The sequence below is a fragment of the Lepidothrix coronata genome, unplaced genomic scaffold (genome assembly GCF_001604755.1).
Source record: "Lepidothrix coronata isolate B3197 unplaced genomic scaffold, Lepidothrix_coronata-1.0 Scaffold2, whole genome shotgun sequence".
Taxonomy (NCBI): Eukaryota; Metazoa; Chordata; class Aves; order Passeriformes; family Pipridae; genus Lepidothrix; species Lepidothrix coronata.
In genome coordinates, this window is record NW_016690182.1 from 2,903,530 (window position 1) to 2,926,064 (window position 22,535).

Consider the following 22,535-nt stretch of genomic DNA (forward strand, 5'->3'; position numbering starts at 1 on the left):
GAGAGACAACCTGGAGTCCTAACTGCTCTATTTACCTCTAATTTTGTGCTAAACCTCAAGACATGCCTTTATTAGTAGGACAGATTGAACAGGTCTTTGTCATATCTCACTTCTATATTTCTCTACATATGGAGAGTGAGCTTCTGGGTCATTTGGGTGGGGTGCCTTTTTTTTGGATGTTTTTTAAATATTCATTCTCTTTCAGGATCTCTTTGTATGATTTAGTGTGTCACAGAAAGGGAAAATGTGTATTTAATTAAATAACGTGGGGAATTAATATTTTTTTTTTCTCTGCATCAAAATTGATTACAACCTACTCGGTTTCCTTAAAGAGTGTAGTAAGTAAACAAATATATCATGCTTAAGATCAGCAAGCTTAGATGATATTTTAATTTCTGTGTTTATTAACTGCATGCTATGGCAGGTCTAAGTGTTATTTTACATGCTTTTTAAGTGGATAAGAAATAGAGGAACCAGTAAAAGTGGCAGATTGACACTTCAGTGTTGACAGTGATACATTTTAGTAGCATTATAGTCATAAGATGAAAGGGTTCAGCTATAAATGTCATTTCTATAGTTATGTGTTTGAATTTGTCAAATACAAAGCTGGTAATTATAATTTCATCTGGATGTCTGTCAGTATCAATGATAATGTCCAACATAGGCTTGAAGACATTAGATTATGTGCATGAGTTTAAAAAAAAAAGGTTTTACTGCTCAGCTTGTTTTTAATTAAATATGCCTTTGAGGATTAAGCATTCCATGCTATCACATGGTATTGTGTCCCTAGAATGTTCAGATGCCACCCCATTTCCAACATGTAATGGATGCCTTTCTTCTGCCTTCCTGCTTCTGCCACATCCTCTGTGGGATCCACCCTCTGTGAAGTGTCATTGCTGAGGGTGTTTTCTTTGGGGTTGAACGGGAGGGGTATTTGTTTATTTTCTAAAGAGATTGGGTTTTCAGTGGTGGCTGAAGGAATTGAATCTGATCTGCCTGGCATTGGTTGGCCCTTAACTATGAAAATGGTTAAATGCATACTTTCTCTATGCATGAGAAAGTAATGTGTGTACTTGTGTCATTCAGATTAAAAAATACACATTATGTTTTAAGATGCTGGGAAGTGGATGTATTGAAAGCAAATTAGGCATAAAACTGAATTATGTATTTCAGTCTGGAATGCAGTGGTGCAGCTGGGTGTTGATGATGTTTTGCTATCCATGCAAGTTGCACTAAGTAAGTAATCTTCTGTAGATAAAAATTACTGTAGGTAGCAAAAGAAATACTTTTACCACCTTCATCATCCTACATCAATGTGTCAGAAACCTTGGGTTAAGTGTCATTAAGGTAGGGACACACAGTCATTGTGCTTCACCAACAAAGAATGGAGGGATTTCTTCTAAAGGTTTGTCTCTGAGAATGATTTTATTCAATTTAAACTAATTTCCTGCATGGTGTAGTCAGAGTATTCCTTTTGCATGTGGCTTTAATACTTCATTCCTGTTACGCTTTATAACAATTTTTTAATCAGGGATTCATGTTTGAGGTACCTGAGTACCAATTTTAACTAAATAGTTAGGAGAGGAAAATGAGGGAGAGAGTAAGTTGGAAGAGAGACAAACTGAGAACCCAAGTTCACTTGAACTCTTTAGATGTCTTAAGGCAGGACCAACAAAATAGTTATCAGTGTTTCCTGGGGCATTGAGTCCTTATAATAATTACAGTCTTCAAAGTTAATATGTGGATAAATTTGAAGACAATGGTTCAAGCTATATTCATTTGTTATCTAGTATTTCACAGGTAAGTTCATAGTGAAGATTCCTGATCCGGAGAGCAGTGTGTTTTCCATCTGGGTTGACACTCAGTAACAAAGCACTCTTGGAATACACAATTTCACAAATCTCTACTTAAATTATGCCATAGATGGCACATCTTCCTGTTTCTATGCAGTCGTTTGTGCCAGGGGCTTTATTGGAGGACCACAAGTGTTGCATTTTTCTTTCTTGGTTCCTGCCATGGAACTGTGTTTTTTTTGTGCCAGTCAGTAACTTCTCTGTGAAACTTACTCTGTGGAGAGGTGAGAGTGCATAAGTTCTGTTGCTGGAAGTACATGAAATGTTCGTTTCCATGATACCATCTAATTGCTGGAAAAATATTTAGCAATTCTGGCTTTCAGGGGTTCGACCAAATGGCTTGTGAACACAGCTATTTGTAACTGGAGTAAAGTTAATGAGTTGTTGCAGCATTTGAGAAAACTAATTGCTATTGTTGTCTGTATTTTGAAACGGTCAGGTGGGTTTTGGTTTGGGTTTTGTTTCTTTCTTCCTCTATGAGCACAATTTTTGCTACAAATGAAGAACAGATATTTTTGTGATAACATTGAGATAACTGAGTATGTGGACTCCGGTAGACGTGCTTTAAAGACAGTTTTTTGCTTTACATTTATCTGAAGCTAATATATTATTTTTTTTTAAACTTCATTCTTTTCAGCTATTCTTTGACATTCTCAGTCATTCTAAGCTCTAATTGGAAGTTCCCTGACACAGGATATATACTTCTCTGTATTCTGGGTAGCCCAATTTGAGAATGTATTTGAGCATTGTTTTCCTTCATAGACACACCAACTCTGTCATAATCACTGTTTAAACATACTTGAGTTGTTTTGGCAGCATTGAACAGATTGTATGAAACACCAACATTCCCATTTAGTGTTGTCAACGTTAATGGCAACTAATAATAGCCTATTAGTGCTCAAACTGCCTTCAGCTTTGCCTGAGGCTAAGCAAAATATAAATTAACTGCACAAAATGAATGACCAATTTCTTTGGGATCATTGCTTATCTCTGGCGTAGTATAAATAGCTCTTTTTAAACATGAGCAGTGTTACTGTATAGTATGTGAATGTAAATTTCAGACAACAACACTGCAGAAAACCCATATCAAAAATAGTTCCTTTATTCCATTGAAGAAGACTGCATTTACCCGCACTTCATTGGTACTGAGGGTATCATTGCAGCATGGCAGAACACTGCTTTTGTCTGCTAGACTACTGAGCTGGCAAATTTATTTATTTATTTATTTATTTATTTATTAAGTCCAGAGGAGGATACAACCCTGATCTACAGAAAAGAGTGGTCTTCAGATGTACACATAAAATTATACTGTGTGACATGGATCTGTGTCCCCTGCTAGCCAGTGTACTAAAAAGCAGCCTACGGTCCTTTTTGTGTCCATATAGTCTTCCTTGCTGTTGTTCATGTAGTTCTCATGTTTCCCTTTACAGGATGTCTGTGCAGCTGTGACACAATGAATGTCACCTCAGCTGCATTCATGCCATGCTATAAACCATTTTTGAATCACATTTGACATGTTTGCACAGCCATCAACTCTCTTAATTTTAGCTACTAAATCTCAGCTGAGAGCTGGTACAGAACTTTAGCCATTTCTACAATAACACGACTTTTAAGCTTTTTTGCTTTGTCAGATCGCTTTGAAGTACTTTTAAGGCTGACTTGTTTGGCTTACTCCTGACATCTACTTAGATGTTTTTATGCAATTAGTTACTGTTTCTCTACCCCACAGTGAGAACCAAAAGGACAGTACAGGATTCCCGGTGCTGGGTGAGTGTACTGTGAAATGCACACTCAGTCTGGGAGCCTGATTCATGTTCATTTCCCTAGGCTGCATTATTTTGCATTATTTTATGACAACTGGGTATTAGCTATAGTTCACAATGACTTCTTTGAGATTTCTGGGTGAGAAATTAGGGTGTTAGTACAGGCCATGTAATATGTAGCACTAGAGTGCTTGAGATCTGGTCAAGATTTTTTTTTAATATCATATTTGTCTTTTTAAAAACAAAGCAAGAGGGGGAAAAAACCAGCTGTGGAAAAAATGTGGTTTTTTCTTTTTTCCCCATATAAATTAGTGGGAAACTTCTTTCTTAACATCAGTGTTCTATTTGAAACAATACTTTTAAATACTATCAATAATTTTAAACAGCAGACTGCAAAGATAGGATAAAAATATTAGCCATATTTTGATAAATAGGTGTAGTAGAGAAATTAGCAGGTTACAGATCAAAGCTGAGTTTAATGAACTAGAAACATATAAGATTAATCTTGGGTAATTCATCTAAGTATTTGTTTTATAGCCTGGGAGCAGTGATCCATTTAACAGAGTTCTTGACTGTCCCTAAATCTTGGGGGTTTTCTCACTGTGATTGCTGGGCAGATAGGTGAGTTTTGGGCAAGTCACCTCAGCTCTTTGCACTTAGAGATTCAGTATCTTAACATATCCGTTAAAGGGGTGAAGATGCTTAATTAATAAAAGAAATACTTGAATTGCTGAAGCTGTATGGGATGTGCAGCTTTGCGAATGCTGTCCTTATGCAGACATGGAGAGGATTTAGCTGAGGACAAGGCTCTGATTTAATTTATGGTGTGTGTCAGTAGACCTACTGTGAATTCACACCTGTTTAAATTAGACTGGAATTTGGCTCTTCATAAAAGTCTTGTGTATAATGTAAGAAAGTGAGAGCATTGGGATTAATGTTGCTCTTATTTACTGTTATTTTGTAAACAAGCCAGGCATTAAGCTGATCTCTGGCTTTCTCATTTCTCCAGGAAATTATTACCGACAGCTACATTACAATAACAATACATGCTCTGAGAACAAGTGTGATTGTAACTGCCTCTCTATGCAGGACTGTGTTTGTAATAATGATGGCTGAAGTATTTCCAGTAGCTTCTATCCTGTCACTTCCTATTTACAGTGGTGCAATTAAGAAATTGAGTTACTAATTTGCAGGTAGACCCATTAAGTCAAGTATGTGTAAGAAGCCTTGAAAATATAAACACTGGTCTTAGTCCCATTCCGTCTGTGCCATTTAATATTTTTTGTTAATTCCTTTTGTGCTTTATTTTGCCTTTTTATTATGGATTGCATTCTGTTTGTGCACTCCTGCCTGTCAGATCATTTAAGTCACCTAATAGATTAAGGCAACCTCATCAATAAAATGCAAAGCCCCCATGGTAAAATTCCTCCAACTTCAGTAGTTTACTATAGCTTGTCAGATATTTGATTTATGATACTTTCAGATATTTGACAGAAAAGGGCCACTTATCTTCCCTTAATAAAAGACCTCCTTTGCTTCTATTGTATTTCTTTTTCTCTTTTAATGTTCAGATGGTATTTATGTTGGTTGCTTCTGCTGTTGTTTCAAAGAAGCCTCCTCAGTGTCAAAGGAAGCGTGTGAGTCCCTGCAGTAACATAGCAGTGCCTTTTGGGGAGCATTGGCATTTACACTGACATGGTAACTGCTCTGCTGGAGTTGTTAAGAGTGTAAGATGCTTTTGTTGACCTCAGAGTGGTTCCTTTGGAAATGTTACTGTCTCAAAGGCAGCATGTAAGTTATCTGAATTGCTTTGGTTAAGTGTGAGATGCTTCTGTAAGCACTGTAACATCACCTCAGCTGTAATATGAAAGTCTTGCGCTTTTGCCCCCCAGCATTTAAACAATTTATGACATTGTTTATATATGGAAATTCAGCTAATGACTTGTTTGTCAGTATTGTGGGGAAAACTCTGCCTTTTAAAATTATCTTCATTACTTTTTCAGACTGACGAGGGCATTGCATCTGCATGTCTTCTATTTTAATCTTTACAGTTTGCATATGGTCTATTAAAATCATTACACAGTGTTAAAATATCCCCTGATTTCTCTTTTAAGCACAATAAACACTAATTTAAAGACAAATATCAAATAATATTTAGTGTCTTACATTAAAGGTAGTGAAACAGTATTTAGAACATATTCTATTTATATTCCATAATGCAAATGACCTTTGCCCACAGCATAGTAAAAGCTATCAGTGCATTTACACAAGACTGTGTAATATTTTTAGCCCTGCAGTTTTGTTTTCTTTCATGGGTAGCTAAAAGCAGGGAGGGAGGAAAGCTTGAGGAGAACAGTCAGGTCTAATTTTTATCCCAGAAATCAGTAAATTGACATTAGAGCTCAGAAAAAGATCACTTGGCTTTCCTCCCCTGTGTGATGCAGAAGGGATAGCGGATGTGGCTTGTAGACATGACAGCAGTATAAATCATTATTCCTTCTTTCATTTAAATCCTTTTTACTTTCTCAGGTGAACATGAACAGAAAAGAAATTTATTTCCACAAATATTTTACGGTGCAAAAGGATGTTGCAGTGATGCTGAAATACTTGGGACCTTAGTTTATCTAGGTTGCCACGGCGGGGGGAAGCTGAGATGGGATAGACAGTAAAGTGCCTTCTGTCAGGGTGCTGAAGGTAAAAGGGTGAGGATTATCTGACTCTTCATTTCACCATCTTTGAGGCTGAGGAGATGCTGAGCAAAATACTTTTCCTGTTGTTAAGCATTTATCATGAATTCTGCAGGAGGACATCTCTGGACAAGTGTGGTGCTGGGAACGGTTCCATTCTAAACAATCAACATGTCTATCCTGATGTTTTATTTATGTTGTTTTGTTAAGTTTACATTGTGCTTTATTTCTCATCTTTTTTGGTTAAAATTTAAACTGTTTTAGAAGAATGGAAATTTGCTTTACAGAAACAACCTCCAGTCATATTTTATATATATGTCCTTTGGAATAAATTATTTATTTTAGTTTAATGCTAGTTTAGTTTCATAGCTGTTTTGAAATATGAGCCATTTCCACTTACATGTCTTAAAATGTAGATGTTTCTACCAGTTGGAATGTGTTTTTCTTGAACGTTTGGGATGTTCTGCTAAAAGCTCCCAGTGGAACATCATTAGTGCAAAGGCTAAGGGCAAACTTGTGAACTCTGATCATACAAGATTATAGTTAAGGCTACCAGATAAATGAGATCAAGTTACTCTCATTTGGTTCCTTATACCATCAACCACTATGGTATTAGATATAAGGATAACTAGAGCTGTTTTTTCCCCCATAGCAAAATGCTTTTCAGCTATCACATCATAGAATCACAGAATGGTTTGGGTTGGAAGGGACCTTGAAGATCATCTAGTTCCAACCCCCTGCCATGGGCAGGGACACCTTCCAATAGACCAGGTCTCTCAAAGCCCCATCCAGCCTGGCTTTGAGCACTTCCAGGGATGGGGCAGCCACAGCTTTCCTTGGGCAACTTATGCCAGGGCCTCACTACCCTCACAGTAAAGAATGTCTTTCAAATATCTACTCTAAATCTGTCCTCTGTCAGTTTAAAGGCATTCCCCTCCTTGTCCTGTCACTCCATGCCCTTGTCAAAAGTCCTTTTCCAGCTCTCTTGTAACTTCTTTAGGTACTGAAAGGTGCTCTAAGGTCTCTTGGAGCCTTCTCTTCTCCACACTGAAAAACCCCAACTCTCTCAGCCTGTCTCCATAGCAGAGGGGCTCCAGCCCTCTGAGCATCTTCGTGACCTCCTCTGGACTTGCTCTCCAAACTTCAATACTGAAAGTGAAATAAAAAGAAGGGATCTAGCAAATGAGCACAGGATTGGTAGAGAAGTGACAAATACTGTCAAATTATCATTTTAGGGTCTAGCAAGGTTTAATCTAAATATTATTTCTTCTTGATGGTATGAGATCTTCCAAGAATTTATTGTCGTCCTGTGAATGACAAAAGGTTGTTCATTCTTCCTTTTTTAACTGTTTTTAATTTTTACCCATTTAATTCATCGTGCGTTAAATTACATGAGAAAGTCTTGAAAATTCCATTTTCAAATTTGTTGGTATTTCATTTCCTCTGGGGCTTAGGAGTAAGGTGAAGATCAGCATAAATCTGTATTTTTCAGGGTTACAAATATTAGCATATCCTCATCTTACATATGGGGAGCATTAATAGTAGCAAGTAGCTTTTGTCAGACCATCTAGAAAGAACATAGTGGCTGCTTCCCATGGCTGCAACCTTCATATTCTTCTATAAGTGAAAGCTAAACTGAACATACTGGACTATTTCTAATTTCTGCAATAGAAAATAGGGTAAGAATGGGAAGTTGTATATGAAATTACAGTTAGCTTTCTCAGAATAAAGCAGATTTGAATGCCACTTTTTTGACCTTGCTTTTATATACAGGGCTTACAAAACAAAATTCAGCCTCTTCTATATTAATTTTCTTTTCTTTAATCATATCTAGCTCTGTACCCTGACTTTATATTTTGTAACATGAGCATAAGAGGAAATGTGTATAATTAACTCTTCTAGAATATGGGTCTAGGAGCCCCAAATAATTCCTGCAGGCTGCTTCCTCTCCCTAACAGATGTTTTTGAGTAATTTTTTAATCAGATTTACGTATTCTGATGACTAATTATATTGCCACTGTTTTTTTTCTTTAAGTTTCTACCCCAGATGATTTGCCATGCAGATTTTATACCATGTTCACAATGCTGACTTTCACTTGAACAGCCCTTGTCAGCATCTGACTGTGAGTTGTTGGCCGTGAGCTGTACTGGCAGCAAAGAGGGGCAGCTCTTTGGGCATCAGGAACCACGTGTTGTGAAGTAACTGTGTTCCTTTGCCTTGGGTTATCCAGAATGGGAGCTGGGAACAGTTAGTGATCTGGAGGTTCGTTGATTCCATGAAACCACATATCTTGAAAGAGGGAGAAAATACCTGGAAGTGTTATTTAGACTCATCTGCCCTTCACATTGAGTTGTGCGACAGCAATTTCAAGGGCCCCTTTGGGTTTAAGAACATCATATTTGATTAATTTTTCCCCAAACAGTGCTTTTCAGACAGCAGACCTTCTCTTATTGTCCAGTCATGCTAAGCTTCTTCAGAGTAAGTATTTTACTGTGGCAGAAGTTGCAGGGTCATAATGCATGCTTTGAATTTATGTTTTTCTGCATAATTTGATATAAACATATCTCCAGTTGCACAGTCAGAAATTATCTCATGTAATTTACTTGAATCTGCTTGACCTGTCAGTGTTGGGATCATGTAGTAGAGCTGCTTGCTGTCTGTGCACTGTCAGTGGGACCTGGTGAGTGATGCAGGGTTTACAGCTCAGCACTAGAAATTTCTCGGTTATTTTCTTTATGACATAACAATTTGTGGACGCTTGAACCTTTTGATTACCACAGAAATCTTAGTAGCAGAATGCACCTGAATGATAGCTACTGTTGCAGGTTCTTAGACTCCTTCATAAGACAGTGGTGTATGTTGTGATTTTTTTTTTCAGCTGGTTGTCTCCATGAGCCAGATCTTACTGGTCGCAATATGGCTGCATTTGGGTGTGGCAGTGGATCACATTCTCTCATCCATTGTCAGAAGGGATGGCTGCTTTAGGTTATGCTGCTGATCACAGGTAGGGGTGGAACTTTTGCTGTAAAGAGATAAAGCTCCCAGTGAAGGGAAAAACTCCAAATTTATTTTTAAGTACTTTTAAATTTTCTCAGGGGTAAAATGTTTCCCAGAATATTACATGACTTCCTTTTATAAGGAAGATGATAGTGATGAAGTCTCATTTCTTAAAAGGTCGAGATAAAGGGAGTGAATATGATGGTGGTTGCCTTCCTGGTATAATTATAAAAGGCTTGACTTAGGCCTGGCTTGAGGTCATGTCTTGATAAGTAGGTGATGTATATTTTCTTCATATAGCTCATTACAAGTTAGTTGAGCATAAGTGAAAAGCCATGTGTATGCAGGGCTTTGCAACCTGGGTTTCCCTTTCAGGGAATGATGCAACAATATCATTAACTTATTCAAGTGTTAATGTGGTATCTTGACTTTTAAAATATATATTTATCTCAGTAGCCTGAATGTGAAGGAAAAAGCCACCCTTTGGTGGTGTAATGAGAGAGGAGCTAGAAACTGCTGTTCTGAGGACGATGCCACCCTCAGTGGTCATCAGTGTCCATTTGCTCATAAGTAGTCAATGCATTTGGGTTTAGCTGTTGGTCTTCTGCCAAGTCTCTGCTGTCTTTTGCTGTCTTCTCACTACCAGTGAAGGTGTAAGGGATGCCTCAGTCCTGAGAACTCTGCCTAGTTTAATAGGAAGAGAATATGAGAGATGTGATGCAGGAAGCCTTTGCATTCCACCCCTCCCTTGCCTCAGTTTAGCATCAAACTACTTAAGGGTTTTGTGCCTCTTTCAGAAATCCTCAGCCCTTCTCCCCCCCAGCTCAGAAATTGGTGTTCCAGTGCTTCTCCCTTGCTTCGATAAAGGGAGGCCTTCCCTCCCATGTTGTGTGTTTGTGGGCTGGTGGGTGCTGGTGAGCACTGGTGAAGGTGGCACAGTGGCTGCCAGGGCTGCACTGCCCAAGGCACTGGAGCCCGAGTGTTTTTCTTCCAGAGCGTCTGTGATTATTCACCGTTTAGAATTGCAGTTCTTCCTCTGTAACAAGGGGCACTGCCCAAATGCTTTTTTGTGATTTGCTCAATGTGTCTACAACTATCTTTTATGTCTTTGCCTGTGGGGAAAAACATAATTGAGTCATTCTTCCTGAAGCCTGCGTGGCTACGTGTTCAGTCAGTACAGTGTTCATTTCGACATTCCTATTGATGGTTGCATCGATTATTTTTATTTTAGCCTGTGATTCTGTCTCAAGTCTAGCTTTTTAATTTTTATAGTTCACTACCTATTGAACAGCAAATTCAACTGTGTTTGGTTGTGTGCATATTTTCTTAGAAATATAACTCCCAAATCCAGATTTTTCCACAGTAGCTAACAGCCTACAGTACTTGAAAGCTCCTTTTTCTTTTTATAACCTATCTCTTTTCCAATACATTTTCTGATTACTGCACAACAGTTCGATTTTTATTGGATCATTTTAGAGCGTAATAATTCATTTCTGATCCCTAGTACCTCTTGTCCGTGTCTGAAGTACTCTGCATTATTTCAGTCACTCATTTTTGTTGACATCTTTTCTCTAAAGACAGTCTTCTGCGTTTTCTCTCAAAATGCTTTTCTGGCATCACCATTTTAGTCTGGTGATATCCAATTTCCTTTTAATACTAAATCAAATAGAAAGCATTTTCTGTACTTTACCAGTCAGCTATAGTGGAATTTTTTGAGCTTTCTTCCAGGTATCTTATACATTGCTTGGTGGATAATAATGGCACAAACCTAAATCAAAGATCTGGAACATAAAAGGGGAAAAAAAGTGGACAGACTGTTATATACTGAATCCTTTTTAAAACAATACTGCAGCTGTACATATGATAAAATAAACATGTTTATATGCAATTACTTAACAATTCAAACGGTGCTCATTAATGTAAATAAAGAGCCATAATAAGTAAACAGTCTAAATCAACTGGGGTTTTGTGTAAATCTTTGTAGAATTGTTTGTTCATTCATTGCTTCTATAATAGTTCAGATTGAATTATTACCTACCTTCTGCTTGGTAAAAAGGAAGAAAAAGAAAAACCGACACATATCCTTTCCCGTGGCACAGTTGGGTTTCTCTCTCAGGCCCAGTAGGAGCTCTTGAGATACTGAATCATGGTTGCATTTATGGCAAGAAGCCTCTAGTAAGAGAAATGGCAGTGAGCTGCCATTTTCAAATGGTTTCAGATCGTTTTCTTCCAATGCTTCAGGTTTGGGCAGTTGTGAAACAAAATAGAATCCCTGGCTGTGGACTCATGTAGATTGATCCGGGCTCTAGACAGCTGGCAGGGCTCAGGTTTTAAGTTTCCGCTGGGGAAATTTGCAGTAGGAGTCAGAATGCGGAAACAGAAATAACCCACAGCCAGCTTGGAAGCAGCAAGGGTAGTCAACAAAGTGGAGATGTTTGACTGTTGGCTTTGCCAGCTCAGATCATGTTTTGCTGATAATCTTTGACAGCAGTTTCCTGTATCACAAAAAATCCCCACGTAGGCTCCTGCACTGCTATCCCTGCCATTGCTGCCCTTTCAGTAGGTAATGATGCAATTTGCAGGTTTGTATGCCCATGGGAGGAAAAAAAACCCAGCAATCGAGTATTCTTTGAAGTGCGATTGTCTAGTTCAGGTGTACAGCACAGCAGCCAAAAATACATGACAGGAGCTTCCCATCCCGCTGCTTTCTCTCCTTCCTGCTATAATGTTTTAACTCTTTCCTGTCTTAAAGACTCCTTATGTCCTCTGAGGATGTCCCCATCAACATGATGGTGTTAATAAAGTCCTTGATTGATAATATTCTGAAGCTTTTATGCCATATAAGTATCAGTGTGCTGATAAAGCTGAAAACCCAAGCTTAGGCAAGTCAAGAACTGGAAACATGAAGTGTTAAATTAGTTTCAAAAGATCTGTATAATTTTGCAAAGCAATCATTCCTGGAGAACTGGAGGACTTGTTAATGTTCCCGTGATGCGGAGAAAGATCTTTTAAGGTGTGTGTCATCCTCTTCTTGGATGCAAGTTTGGGAGTGACTGCGTTGCTTATTCTGGTAGGTGGCAAATATACACCTGCTTTGTCTTGATACAGCTGCTGCTTGCAGCAGCTTAGACAGTTTGAATCCTGGCAGTGTTTATAGTCCTCATAAATGTGAGTGATTGCACTGAAATCCATCGCTATTCAAACTAAAATGGTAAGCAGGTGAAAAGTGTGGAATTTGTTTATCTCAGTAAATTTGCTGTTGGCTTTTGGATTAACTTGGACAACTAGTATATCAAAATTTCAATTAATTTGAAAAGTGTTTTGAAATTCCTCAGATTAGATAATTCCTCCTCTTGGTTTCATTTATTGATCCATATGCAAATACTAGAAAAGCAAACATTCCAAAAAACAACTCGCTGTGGGCAGTCGAGTGTTTCCTCCTTTTCATATGAATAATTGTGTTTGGAGGAGTTTTTAATTGGCTTCTCTTCACCAGCTTGTGTTGGTAATTTCACATGTGGACCCTTTTTTGAATGCTTCCAATGAGCCACCAGGACAGGCTCACTATGTTTGGGTGATTTAATTACTTCTAAAAATATTTTCTGCATGTGTATTTTAGAGGTAGTGACCTGAAAACAGATGACAAGAATTCTAATGTTGAGAGGCTTTTTCTTATTGACCATTTTATTTCCTTAAGAATAGCAGGACAGGGAATAACCTTCCACTCATCTAGCCTGGTTGATTTTAAATACCTACCAAGTTCAATGGCATTTCTTAATTCACCTTTGAATTAATTTCTTGACTTTTCTCTTGAATGTAACTTGTTTCTACTAACATGTGGGCACCCAGAGGATTAGTTAGAGACATGCTTCTGGGTCACCTCAGTTCTGTGATCAGCTGATAACTGTGACTGAAATTTATAGTAATCCTAAAAAAAAATATTCAATAAGGAGAAAACCCAGTTTCATTGAGCTGTCATTTCAGAGGCTGAAACATGACAATTTGTAGTGATGAGAAAGCCGTGGTTACTCCCATTCTGCAGGGTGGAATTTAACACATTTGGAAATACTCAGGTTTTGCTCACTACACCAGATTGTCTCTTCTTTAGAGGTTGTCTGGTATTACTTTGAAATGCTTGCTTGTGTTCAGTATGTGTAGTGAAGTTCATTGGTTAATGGAATAGTAGGAAAAATGAAAAAAAAATAAGCCTAATCAGAATAAGGCACTTTCATAGAGAAAGGTCATAAGTGAAGGCTTAGTTAACGGTCTTAACCGTATCACTTGGCAGTTTTCTAATCTCCCAAACAGTGATTCCAAGCAGTGATTTTTATTATTTGGCTTGCAAAAATGCTAATAGAGCCTCGTCAACATCAAGGCTTATTTTACTTCACATTACAAAGATAGAGTTAAAAGATGAGCCAGTCCTCTGAAGAGCCCAAATGATATATGGATATAGATATATATTATCTGTCTTATCTTCCACAGGTTCATTTTGAGCCTCATTTAATATGCATAAAGCTCTTCAATGCAGAATTTTGTTATAAAATGTGGAGAACTTCTTTACTATTCTTATTTGTTATTAAGATGGTACCAGGTCAGAATATGCACAAATGTTTTATTTCTGCGTTAAAAAGCTTTTATTGTGTCAAGGATAATTGTTTTATATTTTTTAATTTGTTGAATCTTTTGTTTTCCATGTAGTATTTTGTAGCATAGAAGTTACAACAGTTGAAACAGGGAAGCAGAGGAGACTATGAAAAGGGGTACTTGCTTCCTTTGTTGCTGTTGTCTGTGTTTTGAAACATTAAGTACCAAATATAGGTAAATATAATATTTTTAATTATCCATAATATAGGCATTTATTACGGTGTTAGAATTTAGCTGATTGCCTTTTTAATATCTATAATGTGTGGGGAGCATAGCACGATACAGAATCCATGTTAGGGACATGATCTTTATGAGAAATTGTAGTGAAAGATGTCAGAAATGTGCTTCTTATCTGATATTTAAGCTGCAGACATTAAAAACATCATTGCTGACACAGAAGTCGATACAGAACACTTCAAAGATCCAGAAGGATACACAGGAAACCAAATGACATTCAGCGTGGGGGATAGTAACCAAATATAAAATATTTAATAAGCGCTACTTTGGAAAGCAGTAACTCTGAAAGGGACCTTAAGGGCCAGTAAATGAGATAAATGGAGCCAACAAGTCAAATGCTACTTTGGGCTGCATGTGTACATGCATCTTGTCAAGGAACTGGGAAATATAGCAGCTGTCGCTAAGACTTCTCTGACAAGTCAGTTCTGAGCATTTCAGCACCAGGGATGTATAAAATCGAAGGGACTCAGAGGAGTGTAAAATGTGGTTATGTCTTTGGGACTTGTTGTTCAAGGGAAGGTTTTTTTTAAAAAGGTCTGAATCCATAGAGGAAATCTGAGTTGTCACTCAGATAACTGAAACAAGGACGGGGTGCAGGGAGGGAAGAGCTCTGTAGGTATTTAGCATCCCAGGAGATGTTGTGATCACGAAGAACACAGTGCAGAACATACAGCAGAACATATCTGCTGGCAGACACAGACCCAGCAATGCTGGTTCAGTAGCTCTAATTGGCAGTCTGAGAAATTTAAATACGAAATCAAGGACAATTTTAAAAAAATGTAGTCGTTCATCATGGGAGTAATTTGCCAAGGGACAGTGAGTCCTTAGTACTTGGAGCCCTTGGGGTCTCAATGTTTTCCAAAACATGCTTGAGCTGAGCCTTGTGCTATGAAGGTTAATCTGAGGGTCACTGGTTGAAACTGTGGTTCTGACTGTGAAGGTGATGAAACTGGATGGGTGCATTGGCTCTTTCTTTGCTTTATAATCTGTAAAGCTATTATGTTTCTACTGACTATTAAATTTTTCCAACGTGTCTCTTTTAGAGTAGTATGAAGCAATAAATGAAGAGGTAGAGATTTTGTGGCTGCAATTCTTTAAAACCAGCCAACACAATTCAATATACACTATAGAGGATGTGGCAGGCATGTGATTCATTGATTGATTGCTCTTCTTCATCAGTTTGTAGTCAAAGGATATAACCCAATAGATCTTTCCGTCTCTGTCTTGTGTGTATTGTCTATAGTTCTAGCAGCTGCCCTAAAAATTTGGCAAATGGCCCAAGCCCAAAAATTAACACTAAAAAATTAATTTTCTATAAACTAATAAGGACAAAGACCATTCAATTTGTTGTTTATGCAGAAAGCTTATTGAATCTGAAGACTATACATCTGGGAATGTGCTGGTAGAATCCATTTGTAAAATAATAATGCCAACATGTCAGAGGAGGACTTGTGCAGTAATCAGTTAGTCATAAATAAAGGGGATTTTAGGTAGAATGCAGGTCAAGATATTTATCTATGGTAACCCAAATAGACAGATGTTTATTAAACAAAGAAATACACATCTAATCAAACTGTGCCAAGATTAAATGAAACCTTCCCTTCATTATCCTACTGCGTCGCTGCCCTCCCCTGACAAGGTGTTAATCACAACTTCCTTTTCTCCTGTATAGTTTGTACTTCAGATTCCAGGTATAGCAGGGTCTGTTTCTTTTAAAGTTTTCCATCTATTCCAGCATGTTGGCTATTCTGCCCCAGTTGGAGTTTGTAGTCTTCTGATGGGTCCAGAGAGATTTAATTTTTCAGTTCCTAGAACTCTTGATTAAGGGTGGACGCTGCTAACTAATGCACTTTGCATTTTGAATGGCTGATCCCCAAAGCCTCTGTCAGTGCAGTGTGTCTCCCCTGAGATTATATTTCATCTCATCTGTCAGAAGCAGGCTTTGCTGAATACTGGCTTTGGGAAATTTTGAATTGGGGATTTGGTGTATCTCGAGCATTGTCTGTATGTCTTTGTGTCTTTGCCAAATGCTTGATGCAGAAGTTGAAGGAAGACCTGGGGAGCTACAGGCAGGTCAGTGTCCCTTTGATGCTGGGCAAGATCATGGAGCAGATGCTCCTGGAAACTATGCTAAGGCACGTGGAAAATAAGGAGGTGATTGGTGACAGCCAGCGTGGCTTCACTAAGGGCAAATCCTGCTGGAATTGTGCAAGGCATTAGGCATTGTGCCTCATGACATCCCTGTCTATAAACCGGAGAGACAGGGATTTGACAGATGGACCACTTTAGGTCGCACCTAAAGAGTTGTGGCCAATGTCTCAATGTCCAAATGGAGACTGGTGGAGTGTGATTCCTTGGGGGGTCAGCATGGGAACTGGTGATATTTAACATCTTTGTGGTGACGTGGACAGTGGGATCTGGAGGGAAGGGATGCCATCCAGAGGAACCTGGATAGGCTTGACAGGTGGGTCTGCACAAGCCTCATGAAGTCCGACAAGGCCGAGTGCAAGGTCCTGCACCTGGTTTGAGGCAATTCTTAACTGAAAATGAATGTGAAGAGTTAGTTCTGCTTGTCTAAACCTTGCAGACTATTGCTTTAGAAAAGAACTAACAGTGATTTTTCTTATCCATGGACTGGTATGTGACTATTTTGACACCAGTGGAAAAAATTAAATAACTTTGAAACAAATGTAAATCAAGTGCTGTCATTGTTCATTGAGAGCCAGAGAAATTGAACTAAAATGTGAATATAAAACAGTATATTAACTTTACTGCAATAGATCAGTGTTTTTAAATACATTTACCAAAGCATTTGGAGTGTGTAACAGGCTGCCTTCCCTCTCATTATCTATTGCATTTGTGTGCTACTGTTCTTTTGTGACTGCTGCATCTAGTGAGGCTCAGGAATGTACTCAAGGCATTTTATTATCTCACACTAGAGCATAACACTTCATGACTACCCTATCAACATGAAGGCATAAGAAACAATGACCCTTGGCCTAGAATTTTTTTTAGCAAGGTCCAGAATTCGAGTTATGTGTCAGTCTGGTTTTGTTTTAAAAGCACAGCGAGTGAATGTGACTGCACCGAGCTCCGACTGCGGTGGATTCTGTGAGTTGGCAATTACAAGGCATCCAGGCAGCTCAGTCCAGCTCAGCACTGGTGGCAAAGCCCAGTCAAAATTTGTTTTGTTTAAAATAGTAGCAGTGCTTTTATTTGGCTTCTAACTGTTTCCTTGGGTGAAAACGTTTGTTTGAACCGGGATTTTTACCTGAGGAAGGGCAGCATGATTTGACGTACATAAAACCAGCTGGCAAAATAGGAACAGACACAATCTTGTGCTCCTCAGGAAGTTACTTCTAAAATGCAAGCACTTTGCTGGCATCATCAACCTTAGTTCTGCCTCCCCTTTATGAATTAACTTATAAGTGCTAATAATAGCTCATGGCAAAAGCACTCATTATGTGTAAATACATGTGACTAAATTAATTTAATTATTGCTATCATTTACATGCTAACTAATCCATACATTTTATGAATGAGGTTTCAGCCCTGCTGTACGAACCCATTTATTTGGGAGCAGAATTTGCTTCATCATGTTTTTACAGCAGATGACTGAAATCTTTACCTTTATTCTTCATATAGGCAAAGATCACAGAGAAGTGAGCAGGTGAACGAAATAAGAGCATGTGTATATTGTTTATATTGCTGTGCCATGAAATGAAACTAAATAAGTTCTGAAAGAAGTTGAAATACTGATTTCTGTATTGAGTATAGACATGTATAAAGGGAAAGAGGTCTGGAACAGAAGAAACATTATTCAATAAATGTTCACTAAGAAATTAAAAGCTTTTAGCAAAAGGAATCTTACAATGCATTGCTACTTTTGTTACCTTTGAATCTGTACAGCCCTCTGAATATTGCTGTGTGCCTACTGGTACATTTTTAGTGTTTAATTATTCATGTGAACAACACTGCTTTTCTGTATTTATGCTCCTTCTCTTACAATAATGATCATTAGTCTAAGAACATCAGGTTTGGTCATCAAAGTATTTCTGGTGTCAGAATTAAAGGTGTGCATGTGTATAAATTGTGTTACAGACATTACTTGCATTTTCTGCTTGTGACCTCTCCCTCAGGACCCGTCTCATTTTGAGTGTGCAGAATAGACTGTGCCACCATGATGACAAGCCATTTGATGCTTTAGTTCACTCTAATTGTTCAGTGTATAACCTTAAGCCTTACTTATTACCACTGTCCAAATCTTGTTCTTGCAGTAGTATTAAATTCCTATTGACAATTCTGTGGTGCTCATCACTACAGTATTCCAATACTTCACATATGTTTATGTATTTTTTTTCTTTGCAATTACCCTGGGAAATGATGGGAGTATTTACCTCCATTTTATGCGTGGGAACGTCAGGTATATTCAAATTATGTGAAAAATACTTGTTAAACTTGAGCATCTAATTTGAACTGCTTAACATCTGATTTTTTTTTTTTTAGAATGTATTTCAAATATTAGTGCAATCTACTACTGCAAATAGCTCTCTCTGACTTAAGTTACAACTCTGTAGGTTTATAAAAAAAGCAAAGTAAGAAGTGTAATTATAGTGTGGCATCCGTTGGTTTTGAGCCTAGGTTCAATATTAAGATTTATACTACTTGAGCTGACGAATATTGGATAGCAGTAGGAAGCTGTCGTCTTCTCTTTGAAACCAATGCTGAAAGGAAAAGAAATCTATGTATTGCTGTTGGGTTTCACAAATGTTAACTGACAGATGTTTTTTCCCTCACCCTCCTTTCCTTGAAGTTGAGCTCTTTTCTTGGTCTTGTCCCAGGCGCTTTCTTTTCAAGCCTGAGCTTTGCCCCAGAGCTTCTCTCCTACTTAATTTCTTCTCTGTGGACTTTTCATTCAAGTTCTAGTCATCTTACCAGAGCAGTCTTCAACAGATCTGATTTCACTGTTCCTGCTCAAATGGTTCTTGTGAACTCCCACCTTCTCTCTTTTCGCATTTTAATCTGTTTTAATGATTCCCTCTCACTTCTTGTTTCTATTTTCTTCATCTGTTTTCTATCCAGATGTTTTTATCGTATCTCCCCTCTTTCTTCTCCATCAAGCTTAAATGTCTTCAGGCAGAGATCTTGAGGAGTGTAGAAGGAGGACACCTCTGGCTCGCAGACTCATTCCCTAGTGCTTTCCTTGCTGGATGAGTACATGCAGCAGTGAGAGCAGAGACCTGACCACTGTAGCCCTGGGCTGAAATCTTCTTAGCCCCTCTGCTCTACAATGTGGTGTGAGCATTTTCTGGTTACCCAGAAGCCTCTGAGGACTTGAGTGCATTCAGTTTGGATGCAAGACTGACATAAAGGCTGATGCCATCACGATTTGCAAATCTCCTGTTCCAGCAACAGCTACAGGCCCTGGAGCATTTCAGAGGAACAGTCTCCAGTGACATGTGTAAAACACATTGTCCCTGGCATCATCCTCAGAGAAGTCGGGTGAATCTACATAACCCTCCTGCTTCCCTGAACACCCTGAGGTGGAGACCTGGTATGAGAGGTTCATTCCAAACGGTTAAAATTTCAGAAAAAATAACCAAATGTCATACTGAAGTAAGGAATGTTTTAAGAAGATTAGACAAATAGGGTAAATGGTAAGCCAGCTTCCTACTACTTTTCCCTGAAAATGATGCTCTCCAAAATAATTCAGTTTTGAAGTTCCATAACATTAAGTTAGTGATTGGCACCCTATCCTCCTTCTCCATAACATTCTGTTTGTTATATGCTTGCTTTGTAAATCCATACACTAGTTAATGTAGTTTCTGCACACAATTCATAATCATTGATTGACAGTGTTTAAAATATATGTATGCACACATACAGATCTCACCTCAGTGAAAGATGTGATGTGTAGCCTGAGGGTTTTTTAATTTACAGGTAATGTGATGGTTATTCCCCTGTTTTCAGCTGTGTAGTGATTATCATGCTATAATTTCAGTTTTAAAAAATAACCAGTGAACAGTCATATTGCGGGGTTTTACACCAGTGTCTCAGTCTTGCAATATTCCACTCACATAAACACATTCACCAAACAGTCACCATGATTGGATACCAAATAATTAACCTGCCATGCTACAGAGTGGAGACAAATTCTTCCCAGTTTTCTCCTGGTGTCTGTATCAAACATTATCCAGTTTACTGAACAGTTCTCTTTTATTTATGGGTGTGGATGAAACACATAATCTAACCAGGGAGTATGAATTGTTCATTTGGATTGCTCTCATTTGTTCTGATACATATTTGATGGTTTGAGAAATACAGTATTCCAAAGAACCTGCCCTAACATTTAGGGGAGGAGGGGAAACAAACAGTCCATTCCTGGTAGAATCAACTTTCTTTAGGTACACTGAGAAGAGTGGTATCATATAAAAGAATGTAAAAGTCTAACTTTTAATTTCTCTTGCTAAGCTGTCTGGACTTACCCGTAGTTCTGTTGCAGCCTGTCACACCCTGGTTCCATTCTGAAATTGCAGTTGAGCCAAATACATTTTTCCATGCAGCATCATACATAAGTTGCAAGAAGGCTATGCACTAACCCTATGCTAACCCATGCTTATCTACATTAATGTCCTTGAAAAATATGCATTTAATGAATATAAATCTAATTATTCCCAAGAGTGCAAGTATTTGTTTACACTACTGCCTGTGCTTAGTGCTTTAGCAAAAAAAGCACTATTTTTTGCCAATAATTAAAGTTAATACTTCCTATTAGCTTGAATTATTTATGAAACTAAGCATGTGCTCCACTTAGTGACCAGACAAATGGAGAAAACATCTTTGATCTTCAGTTTTATTGGTTCAGTTATGCTCTTAGAAAGTGAAAATCCCACATTCTCTGTGTCGTGTGGTTACTAAAAGCTACGAACTGATACTGTAAGGAACAAATAATCTTGCCTCTGCAGACTTTAGTGTACTTCTAAAGGCTTAGCTAGGGTTCACCTCAGCTACTCCACAGTTACCTGGCACACAGCCATGGTCCCAGTGGGATAATAAGAAACCCATCGCCACATTTCCTCCTTTGAAAAGCAGGACTAGGGAAGAATTTGTTCCCTCTTGTTTTTTATTTCTCTCCTTTAAGTCCATGCTTTAAGGAAGTATCTCCTCTTTGTATTTCAATCTGGGGCCTTCTATCAACCCTAAAGCTACTTCCTTCCTCTGCTGCAGTCTTTAAGATAAGAAAGGTTCTCCTATTTCACACCTGTATTTTGTTCATCTGTGTTTTTAAACTGTTTCCTGACACTTTTTGTCAAGAGAAATGTAGTTTCTGAGCATAGACCAAAGTGTGGGCTCTTGACATCTTTGTGCTCTTCTAGAATACGGAACTCAAACCTAGCAGATGTAATGCTTTCCTTTATCCAGCCTGCTCTGCAGCTCTCTGAGTTAGCAGGTTTGTGGTGGCCCTTAAATCCTTTCAGTTTATACTTTTTCCTCTGTTTTTCAGGCTGCTGAAATACTTTATAAGAGATGTATTGTAAGAAGTATTCAATATGCTGTTCTTAAGGAACTCTGGAGTCTTTAGATCACTTTGAGGTCTTCCTAGAGGTCACTCATGATGTGTTAATAACACCAGGGAAGGGCAGATGAGGCTACCCACAAGCCTGTCTACACCACCCTTATTAGTTTTAGGAGTTTGTGCCAGTAAAACTAACAGAGGGGGGAAAAAATCCATAAACAAACTGTGGTAGAAAAAAGAAAGAGGGGGAAAGAGAGGGAGTCTTTAAAAAATGAATAAATAAATAAAAAAGTTGTACATGCAATCTCTGTAATTGTGGAAAGAGATTGCTAAGTGTGAGGGGCATGGAGCTCATGGAAGGAGCTAGCCTTAAAAAAGAATGATGAGATCCTGAAAATGTTGTAGGAAACAACATACTTTCATACTGTACAGTTTGAATCCTAGATAAGCTATTGAAGTGATTTTTTTTTTCCATTGATGAAACATGTAGGAAATGTTTTTATTCCATCCAGCGGTGAATGCAGTCCCATCAAACCACCTACTTAAGCAGCAGTTTCCCTTAGCTGACACCTTTCTGAATATTCACAAGACTGCTTAAAAATGCTGCCAAAAAGAGAGAAATGTATTATTAACTTGGTTCTCACAGAGCATCTTTCCAAATGGATGAAGGGTCAGGACACAAGAATGTCTTTCTGCATTAGAAAGTGCATTACCTCAATTTTGCTGTTACACAATTCTACAGTGAAATGGTTAATAAGGAATCTTGGCATTCAAGTGCTCATAATCAGCCATCTGGGTTTCCTGTCCGAAACCACAGTGGGCACTGAGGGTGCC

At 38.2% G+C, this 22,535-nt stretch overlaps 1 protein-coding gene across 4 annotated transcripts in view; it reads left to right on the top strand.

The window, feature by feature from the left end:
• The window catches only part of TENM1 (teneurin transmembrane protein 1), a 319,629-nt gene that overhangs the window by 110,309 nt on the left and 186,785 nt on the right, over positions 1-22,535 (top strand). The gene's annotated exons all lie outside the window — the stretch shown is intronic.